The sequence below is a fragment of the Chroicocephalus ridibundus genome, chromosome 8 (genome assembly GCF_963924245.1).
Source record: "Chroicocephalus ridibundus chromosome 8, bChrRid1.1, whole genome shotgun sequence".
NCBI lineage: Eukaryota > Metazoa > Chordata > Aves > Charadriiformes > Laridae > Chroicocephalus > Chroicocephalus ridibundus.
The window spans coordinates 1,134,566-1,142,775 of NC_086291.1; the positions used below are offsets into that span (position 1 = coordinate 1,134,566).

At 48.1% G+C, this 8,210-nt stretch overlaps 1 protein-coding gene across 1 annotated transcript in view; it reads left to right on the plus strand.

Moving 5' to 3' along the window:
* The window catches only part of NEGR1 (neuronal growth regulator 1), a 312,772-nt gene that overhangs the window by 276,640 nt on the left and 27,922 nt on the right, over positions 1-8,210 (plus strand). The window lies entirely within an intron of this gene.

Below are 8,210 nucleotides of genomic sequence, written 5' to 3' on the forward strand. Positions count from 1 at the left end.
TTTGTAATATTTAGCTTGAGTTATTTGTCGGTGTGTGAGCGGGTGGAAGAGGAAGGGTGACTCTGGCAGGGAGGGGAAGGTGCTGCCTCCCCGGACCTGATTTTCCACAGTCAGGGAACCCAAATTCCCAGGGAAAGATCCCCACAAGTATGAAATTACAATGCTGGGGGGCTGAGCTAGTTACCATGTTGTGATTGCTTCACTTTTTAGCCCGGTAAATACCATATTTTATATTTTAACTCATCCAGAATCGGTATCAAGAACCAGTTCCGAATTAGATAGAGCACATACCAGAACTCGCCTCTTCAGGAATAAAACAAGAAATGCTTCTTTCTAATTTTCTGTGCGTACGCAGGGATACGCGCAAATGCTCACAGGGACAATACTCCACTTTAAAACTCTGCTGGTGGCGTATCTATCTCAAGTATTTAAAATAGTAAGCTTTAATATTTTAGGACAACAAATAGTTGTTCTTTACTTGCGCGGTTACAGCAATAATGTTTTATTCTCTGCATTCCTATTTTAAAACTCAAAAAAATGCTGCATTATTCATTTCAATTAGAAATGAGAAACAAATCAGCAGAACCATTCATTTTACAGCAGCCCTGCGAGAATGCCGATGAAGAGGCCTGACAATGCCCCTCTCTTATCAACTCCATCGGTCCAGCGGGGGCTCATCTTCCGCATCATTCTGCCGCATTTCGGAGAATGACAAAGCCACTCTTTTAAGACCTCGCAGTTTCTGGCTTTATCCTCCGCAGCTCTGTCTTAGAATAAGCTGAAGAAGTTGCATGAATCCACGCGGGCAGAGCTAGCTCGTGGGCAACTTTTGCCGTATTTCCTGCCTCCTTTCTGGAGGGTTTTCAGCAATCTCGGGCTCAGCAGTGCCAAGGGACTCCTGGCTAGAAAACGTACAAAGGCAAAATTCTGCCCAAAATCACGCACGCACTACCCAGAGAATGGCTGCACAGGCATTAACACAGCAAAATTTGGCTGTTCCCTATACTAACGTATTTGATGGAGAAGATGCTATAGGAGGTGGTGGCCCCCCAGCACGTTCTTCTCGTGTTCCCGGTGTGATCCTTGTCCCTGCGGTTTCGTGAGCAAGGACTGGGGAGACAAATGAGCACTGGGCACAGGCGAGGACACATCCAGTGGCCTCGTCTAGCAGTTTGTTATACTCAGTAAAAATGTTTTGCAGTGCCCCGTGAGCCATCACATCGAGACGCTTCGCTTTTCCGAGAGCTGGGGCCGCACAGCGCTGCACTGATTCCCTCACTCCACGTTCTTCCCTGGGATAAGCAAAAATATTTTGACCATGCATCATTTATAAAATAATCTCTCGCAAATGTAGGCCTATATTTAAAATATAAGCATTTTGCATTTCAGATGCGGCCTGGGGATGCTGGCCCGTGCAGTGCTGTGCGTTTCTCTCTCATTAAAGGGAATTTCAGCGATTCATCCCAGTAACAGAGGAACGTCAGACTGGAGAGGACCTTCTGAGTCACCACGTCCAGCTCCCAGCTACCGCGGACGTGGCCCAAACGCATTTCAACATTACTTAAATTATCAGCATTTTCCAAGTGTTATTATCATGGTCAAAGCTCTGTTTAATCAAAGTCTCCATCTGGCGCAGACTTCAAAAGGGCCTCCTCGTTCAGATTTATCTATTTGACTTCACTAGTGAATTTTCCATGGCTGTAAATCTCCTGTCTCGGGCGCTTAGCCTCGAGGATGATTGCATTTGCATAAGGCTAAACAAATCGGTGCCTCCGCCGATTCATTTTTACACAAGATTTTGAGGTTTTGCTCTCCCGAGGTCGAGCGTTCTGCAGCCCTGCCTGGCCCCCGGGGCACAGCGAGGTTCCTCTTCGGGACAGACTTTGCTGTGGCCCAGCCGCGCGCGGGCCGGCCCTGGGGCTCTCCGAGCAGACCCCTCTCCTAGCACAAGCCGGTGCTTTCTAATTCAGCCTTGTATAGACCGTTGACCCGCTCCTCCGGAGCCATAAATCCTCCGCTAACTTCAAGTGTAACAATATTTAGAGACGTGTCTGCAGGACTCCGCTGAGCCGTCACAGTCCTATTATCTTGCAATCTTTTCTTTTAAAAAAAAAACCGCATTTTTGACAGCCTAGTGTTTTTCATCTTTTTTTTCCTTACTGCTTTGACCTTCAGTTAGTTTATTCCTTCCTTCTCTGTGTATTTTAAATGTTGCACAAAAACTATTTATTAAGGCTTTCCTGTAATAAACCATTAACCTGAATATAGTTAAATGAAATGCTTATTAACATCTCTCTGCATAATCCATTTAAAAGAATTAGTCTTGCTTATTCAGACAACCTAAAGAGGTCTGTGCTTTTGTCTACAAGGCATCGGCATTAAAGCTTGTAATTATTTCTGGTTAACGCAGTCCTTGGTGTTAGGAAATGTTGGTTTGCATGTTCCAGCATAGTATTTTTCCTAATCTCTTTCATTAATTACAGATAGTGATACAATATTACTTTGTTCCTTCCTATTCACCGCCAGGAGAGATGCCTGAATATAATCCTGTCTGTGCTAAGAGTGCACTTAAATATTTTCACAACTGCTAACTATTATAAAACATTAGGATTATGTAGAATAATCACTAAATTAGGAAAAAGGAGAGCTTGATAAAAGCATGTGGGCTTCAAAGGCATGCAGGCAGGGACCCCGGCCGGTGTGGTGCTCTGACGGCCGCGGAGGACACGGCCAGGGCTGACCTTAGCAGGGGTTTCTCCTTCAGCAGGACTGTGACACCCTGCGCGTGGCTCCCAGGAGAGATGCTAGATGCGGTCTTGTCAAAAGTGAGAGGCGGACATGCTTTTCTCGATAACTAACACCACGGGGAGCTACAAAGCAAAGGCGGGAATGGGAGCAGAAGCCTCCGCGTGTCTCCATCCCTGCCACAATGAGCGCGACCGCTCGCACAGATCTACCCGTAATTTTAATGTGTTATCATACAATCACAGCATGGTTTGGGCTGGAAGGGACCTTAAAGCCCACCCAGTGGCACCCCCTGCCCTGGGCAGGGACACCTCCCACCAGCCCAGGTTGCTCCAAGCCCCGGCCAACCTGGCCTTGAACCCCTCCAGGGATGGGGCAGCCACAGCTTCTCTGGGCAACCTGGGCCAGGGGCTCACCGCCCTCACAGCCAACAATTTCTGCCTCACATCTCATCTCAATCTCCCCTCTGTCAGTGTAAAACCCTTCCCCCTCGTCCCATGGCTCCCCTCCCTGCTCCAGAGTCCCTCCCCAGCTTTCCTGGAGCCCCTTTAGGGCCTGGCAGGGGCTGGAAGGTCTCCCTGGAGCCTTCTCTTCTCCAGGCTGAACCCCCCCAGCTCTCCCAGCCTGTCCTCCCAGCAGAGGGGCTCCAGCCCTCTGATATATTTTAAAGTTATTGCAACTTCTAAATCCTAGGTCATCTTATATTTCAAACATCAGACTTTTCATCAAGCTCATTTTAATCTTCTTCTAGATGGAAATTCACTTTCTTTTGAGGTACCACTGCCACAGCTCTGAGCTGAACGTGCGCTGCCAGCTCGGCACGAGGGCAGCCAAGCAGTTTGCCCTTGGTTTGTGTTTCAGCCACTCACCCAGACCTTGCCCTGGCTGGAATCCTTAGACAGACGGACACCTCTCTGCGGGCCAGCCGCTGTTCTCCTGCCCATCTCTGCGGACCAGAGGCTTCCCACGCTGTACCATCAGTTCCAAACAGGGTGCTCCGTTAGAACGGTGGTGATCGGCATTATGGAAATGCCCAGGAGAGCTGCAGATGTAATCAGGGAGTCAAATAATTCCTGCTTTTATTTGATGCTTAATCATACATCCCTCCACCATTATCTCTCTGTACAAATATTAAGACTGCAAGCGCAAGCGTGTCTGCCTGTATAAAACAGCGGCAGTCAATGCTAAGATCTTAGCGGAGGAAAAAAGCAGCTGTGAGTTTTACGCTGTTTTCAAACACTTAAACCTTTTCATTCATGCCTAAACTAAGGGTTTTATTCCAACATAGAGAACCTTCAAAAAACCCCTATGAAAATTAACCATGTGCAAAACAACGTTGCCTCGTATTACACAGCAATACTAATGAAAGCAAGGACTACTTAGTACTTAGCAGAAATAATTATTCATTCTAGATGAGTGACTAAGCAGACCACACTAAGAGTTTTTTAAATTTTAAACGTAAATTTGCTTACTTTTTAGAGTTTGTAAAACGCCACAAAAGATCTACACAATTTCATTGTTGCTTGGGGACAATATTTTCTTTTGCCAGCAAAGCAATCAGGTAGCCACAGGAAAAGTGAATCAAAATACCGAGGTGAAAAAGAAAAGGACTGCAGAAGCTTATTGTATTTCCAGGAATTCTGGAGAGCCGAGCACGACATTTTAAACTGTCTGCCATGCAGCAGGCTTACCGTGACATTATAACCGATGCGACCCGTTTGCACCAGCCGTGAGAGAGGGACATCTGCTTATAAATTCACTTTGGAGGCTGGAAACACCGGGAGATTTCCAGAAGGCAAAGTTAAGAGGGATAATGATCCGGCAGGACTTTCCTGACCCACAAGCCCCGTCCACGGAGGGGTGCCAAGCGGGTGCTGCCCAGCCCCGTGTCCTGTCCCGCTCCGCCAGCCCAAAGCCCGCTGCAATGCGGCTGCTAATTACAAAAGGAGAGTACGGAAGCAAGCCGAAGAGCAGCCAGGCTTGTTCCACCGCCAGATGAATTAGAGGGTTGAAGAAGGCACCAGGATGCCCGTGCTGGTCCTGGGCAGGCATATGGCAAATGTTTTCCAGCTATTAGTTCCAGTTTGAATTAAAATAGCGTGGCTTTTTAGACCTGCAGTATACAGTTCCAAAAAAGCCCTTCAACGCCAGTTTCTGATCAGTTTGCCTGCTGGCACGCCGTGGATTTTGGGGACATTTCCACAATGGCAGCAACGGCTTTGTTCTGGGGGACTCCTGGGGCTGTGTGGACGCAGATGCGAAGAGCTCCGAGTTTATTTTGGCTTTTTATACCGAATGCCGCTGCAGGTCTGACCAAGTGAAGCTGTACCTGGCGGGTTCTAAGCAGCAGCCCCCGGTGCCAGCAGTCACGCGCCGGTTTGCCCTCTTCAAAGGAATCTGAGGAAATGGAAAAGGTATTAGAGGGGCTGGAGAATAATTTTAAATTTCGGCTTAAGCTCTGTCCGAGCATCAGTCCCAGGGAACCTGGGAGCCACGCAGCACGGCTGGACTCATTCTTTCTTGTAATGCCAAAGACTGCTCTAAAGAAACTCGAGAGAATTTATGAAGTGTTTTTTTGAACTGAAATCCTGTTCATCAGCCATAGCATCGAGACCCGACCCCGCAGTGGGGTGAGGTGTGGGGCAGGGTGGGATCCAACAGGGCTAATCTATGGCCCGCGGACCAGCAAAACCCACCCCGCGCTCACTTGGCATCCCTCTACCGCATCAACTCAGCAGCTTATTCAGCCCCAGCAGAGTCCGGTCACCTAAATCAGTCCAGATCTGCTTCTCCTTCAGGTTTCTTTCACATCAAATTCTTCTGGCGAGCCAGCTTCAGGAACCATAACTCTTTTCTATTATCTACCCAAGTCTACGTATTTTTCCCCCATTAATTCGCCCAGTGGCTTTGTGCTGAAACAATCCGGATATGATTTAATAAGCTTCAGAAAGATAGAACTGGTTCATATGCAGGAAATCAGATCTACATAATTTTCCACTCGCTTTTATAGCCACCGTAGTTCAAATTATCTTTACGTTGGGGAAACTCTTTTAATACGATAAAATGAAATACCACCTACGCTATGCTTCAGCTTGCTCGCCTGGTTTTTGTAATAAATTAAATGTTGATTTGTCATACTGACTTATCACGGAAAGTTCCTTTTTAATGAGAAGGGAAGAGCGCGCCCTGTCCTGCAGTTAGTCATGGTCACAAGTCACTAAACTAAGCTTTAAAATCAAGCTTCGTCTTGTAATTTTTTTTTATTACCTGAACCTTTCTGCATGGGGGGGAAATGACTGATTTTTGGTTTTATCACATACTCTGCGTCTAATGAAATGTCACACATTGGGAATGGACCCGGTGGCACATAGCACAGATGTCTGTATAGAAAGCAAAGGGATGTTTACGTTTCAGTGAACAAGACTTGAAATTCAGGAGACTGTGTCCTTCAGAAGCAAACAAGATTTGGTGAAAACCACCCATTTGCTTTATTTTCTTGGGTGATTGCTGTAGTCTCTCCTGCTCCCCCAGACGGGCCATGATTGTAGTGAAATCCCTCTTGTTGCTTTATTATCGTTCATCCTGGGGGGACTTTCTGTGCACGCCAGACGCCGGGTACCGACCCCATCCATCAAGGTCCCGCTCTCCTCCCTGGGCTGCGTCCTGCCCGCACCGTGCAGCCCTCCTGGGCTCATGTCTGCCAACAGGGATGCTTCACTGCTCCTCTCCTCTGCCCACAAGGGAAGCACGTGAAGAATTTTCCTTTCTCCAAAGCCCTGCGTGTGCCATTCCCTGGTGCCTCCCTGCTGGAGGTGGACTTGGCACTGGCGAGGGGCAGCAGTGCTGCCGGAGGCAGCTCGCTCCTGGGCCAGGCGGTGGGACAAGCTTTGGGTTGGTGCCAGGGAAACTGTCTTCTGCAGCGTTGGTACCCGCTCTGTGCAGCCCTCTCCCACGTACCTGCAGAGCGGAGCTGTTGGCTGAAGTCTGCTCTTCAGACCATCTCTTGGTGTTCTCGGTCCAGAGAGCCCCGTGCCTTGAGGACACCTCAGGACGGCAACGTAACGGTGCGAAAGGAGAGATCCTGCAGAAGAGGCAGGATCCTCCAAGTGGCATCCAACCCCCCACCACCCCGGGCTCCCAGGCGACCTCCCCTCTTCATTCACTCGTGGCTCATGTGTTTTTCAAAACGGCCACGTTGGTGGTCTCTCCCTTTTGCAATGCAGCCTTTGGGTTGAGCATCCCCAGCTCGCTCAAGCTGGGTGACCAGGAATGAGCCTGGAAATGTCTGCTCCCCTCCTGCCTTTCGGACACCTCTGTCCCCTGCGAGGAAAAGGCCTTGAGCCGCAGGACGTGGGCACCAAGCTGGCTCGGTCTCGCTCAGCATCCACCAGCTAATCTCCTTCCACGGTGCTGGCAGATGTTGGGTCAGTTCAGTCAAAAAAGCAAATTCTGCAACTTGTATCTAAATAAAGTGCCACTGACGTAAGCAACGCCTGCTTGTAGCAGTGGCACTCGATACAAGACTTGCACAGGTATTATGTTTTAGAATAACCCGTGGTGTATTCATGGGGTCTGGAAAGCAAAACCTTTGATACCGGTGTTCAACCAAAGGGCACAGGATGCTGCGTACGACTCTGAGAGGTCAGGCTTCCATGCATCGTATAAAAGAAAAATATTTGATTTGAGAGAAGTCTTGTACATAAATCTGCCGGCCAAAGTGAGCCTGCAGTGGTTATTTAGCAGCCGAACGTCCCAACAGCATCGTCCTGGTAGCGTGGGCTCGGTGCAGGGCGAGGTGACAGTGACAGGTCCTTTCCCCTCCTGCCCGTGGGTTTTTAAGACCAAAATGGGCGGGTTTGGCCGGGGCCGGTTCCCACGCTGCAGCCCGCAGGCAGCCCGCGCCGCCTGCTCCACAGCCTTGTCTCCTCACTTGTTTCTCAACACTCGTTTCTTATATTTTAACTCTTTTTTGCATGCACTTACTGTAATATTTACTTAGGAATTTGAGAAAGACTTTGTATTGAAGCAAGTAAAAATAATTTCTTCAGAGAGACTGAAAATAAATATGAATCTCTTTGGCTAGGCAAGATTGTCAAACTTCGGCTTCTAAAGTCGGGCAGAAAAGGAGCTGTTTTCCAGCAGAGCTAAATATATTCACCTCTCATTGATTTCCGTGGAGATCTTAATGCTCAGTAACTTAAAACCAGATAAATTATTCAGATGTTTAAACATGTAGCATTCATCTCATGTTAAGTATTCACATTTTTAAATGCTTGCCTTAATAATGATTTTACCCTGTTTAAAACAAAAAGCAGCATTCACTGAGCGGCGCAGCAGGAGGGCTTGGCGACTCTCGCAGCGTTTTCTCTGGTTTTCAGAAGAATGTTTTTGCTGCCCGTGTAGTTATCTTAGAAGAATTGATGAAAACTGAGAATTCGGGGGTCTAAGAGTGGAAGTTTTCACTT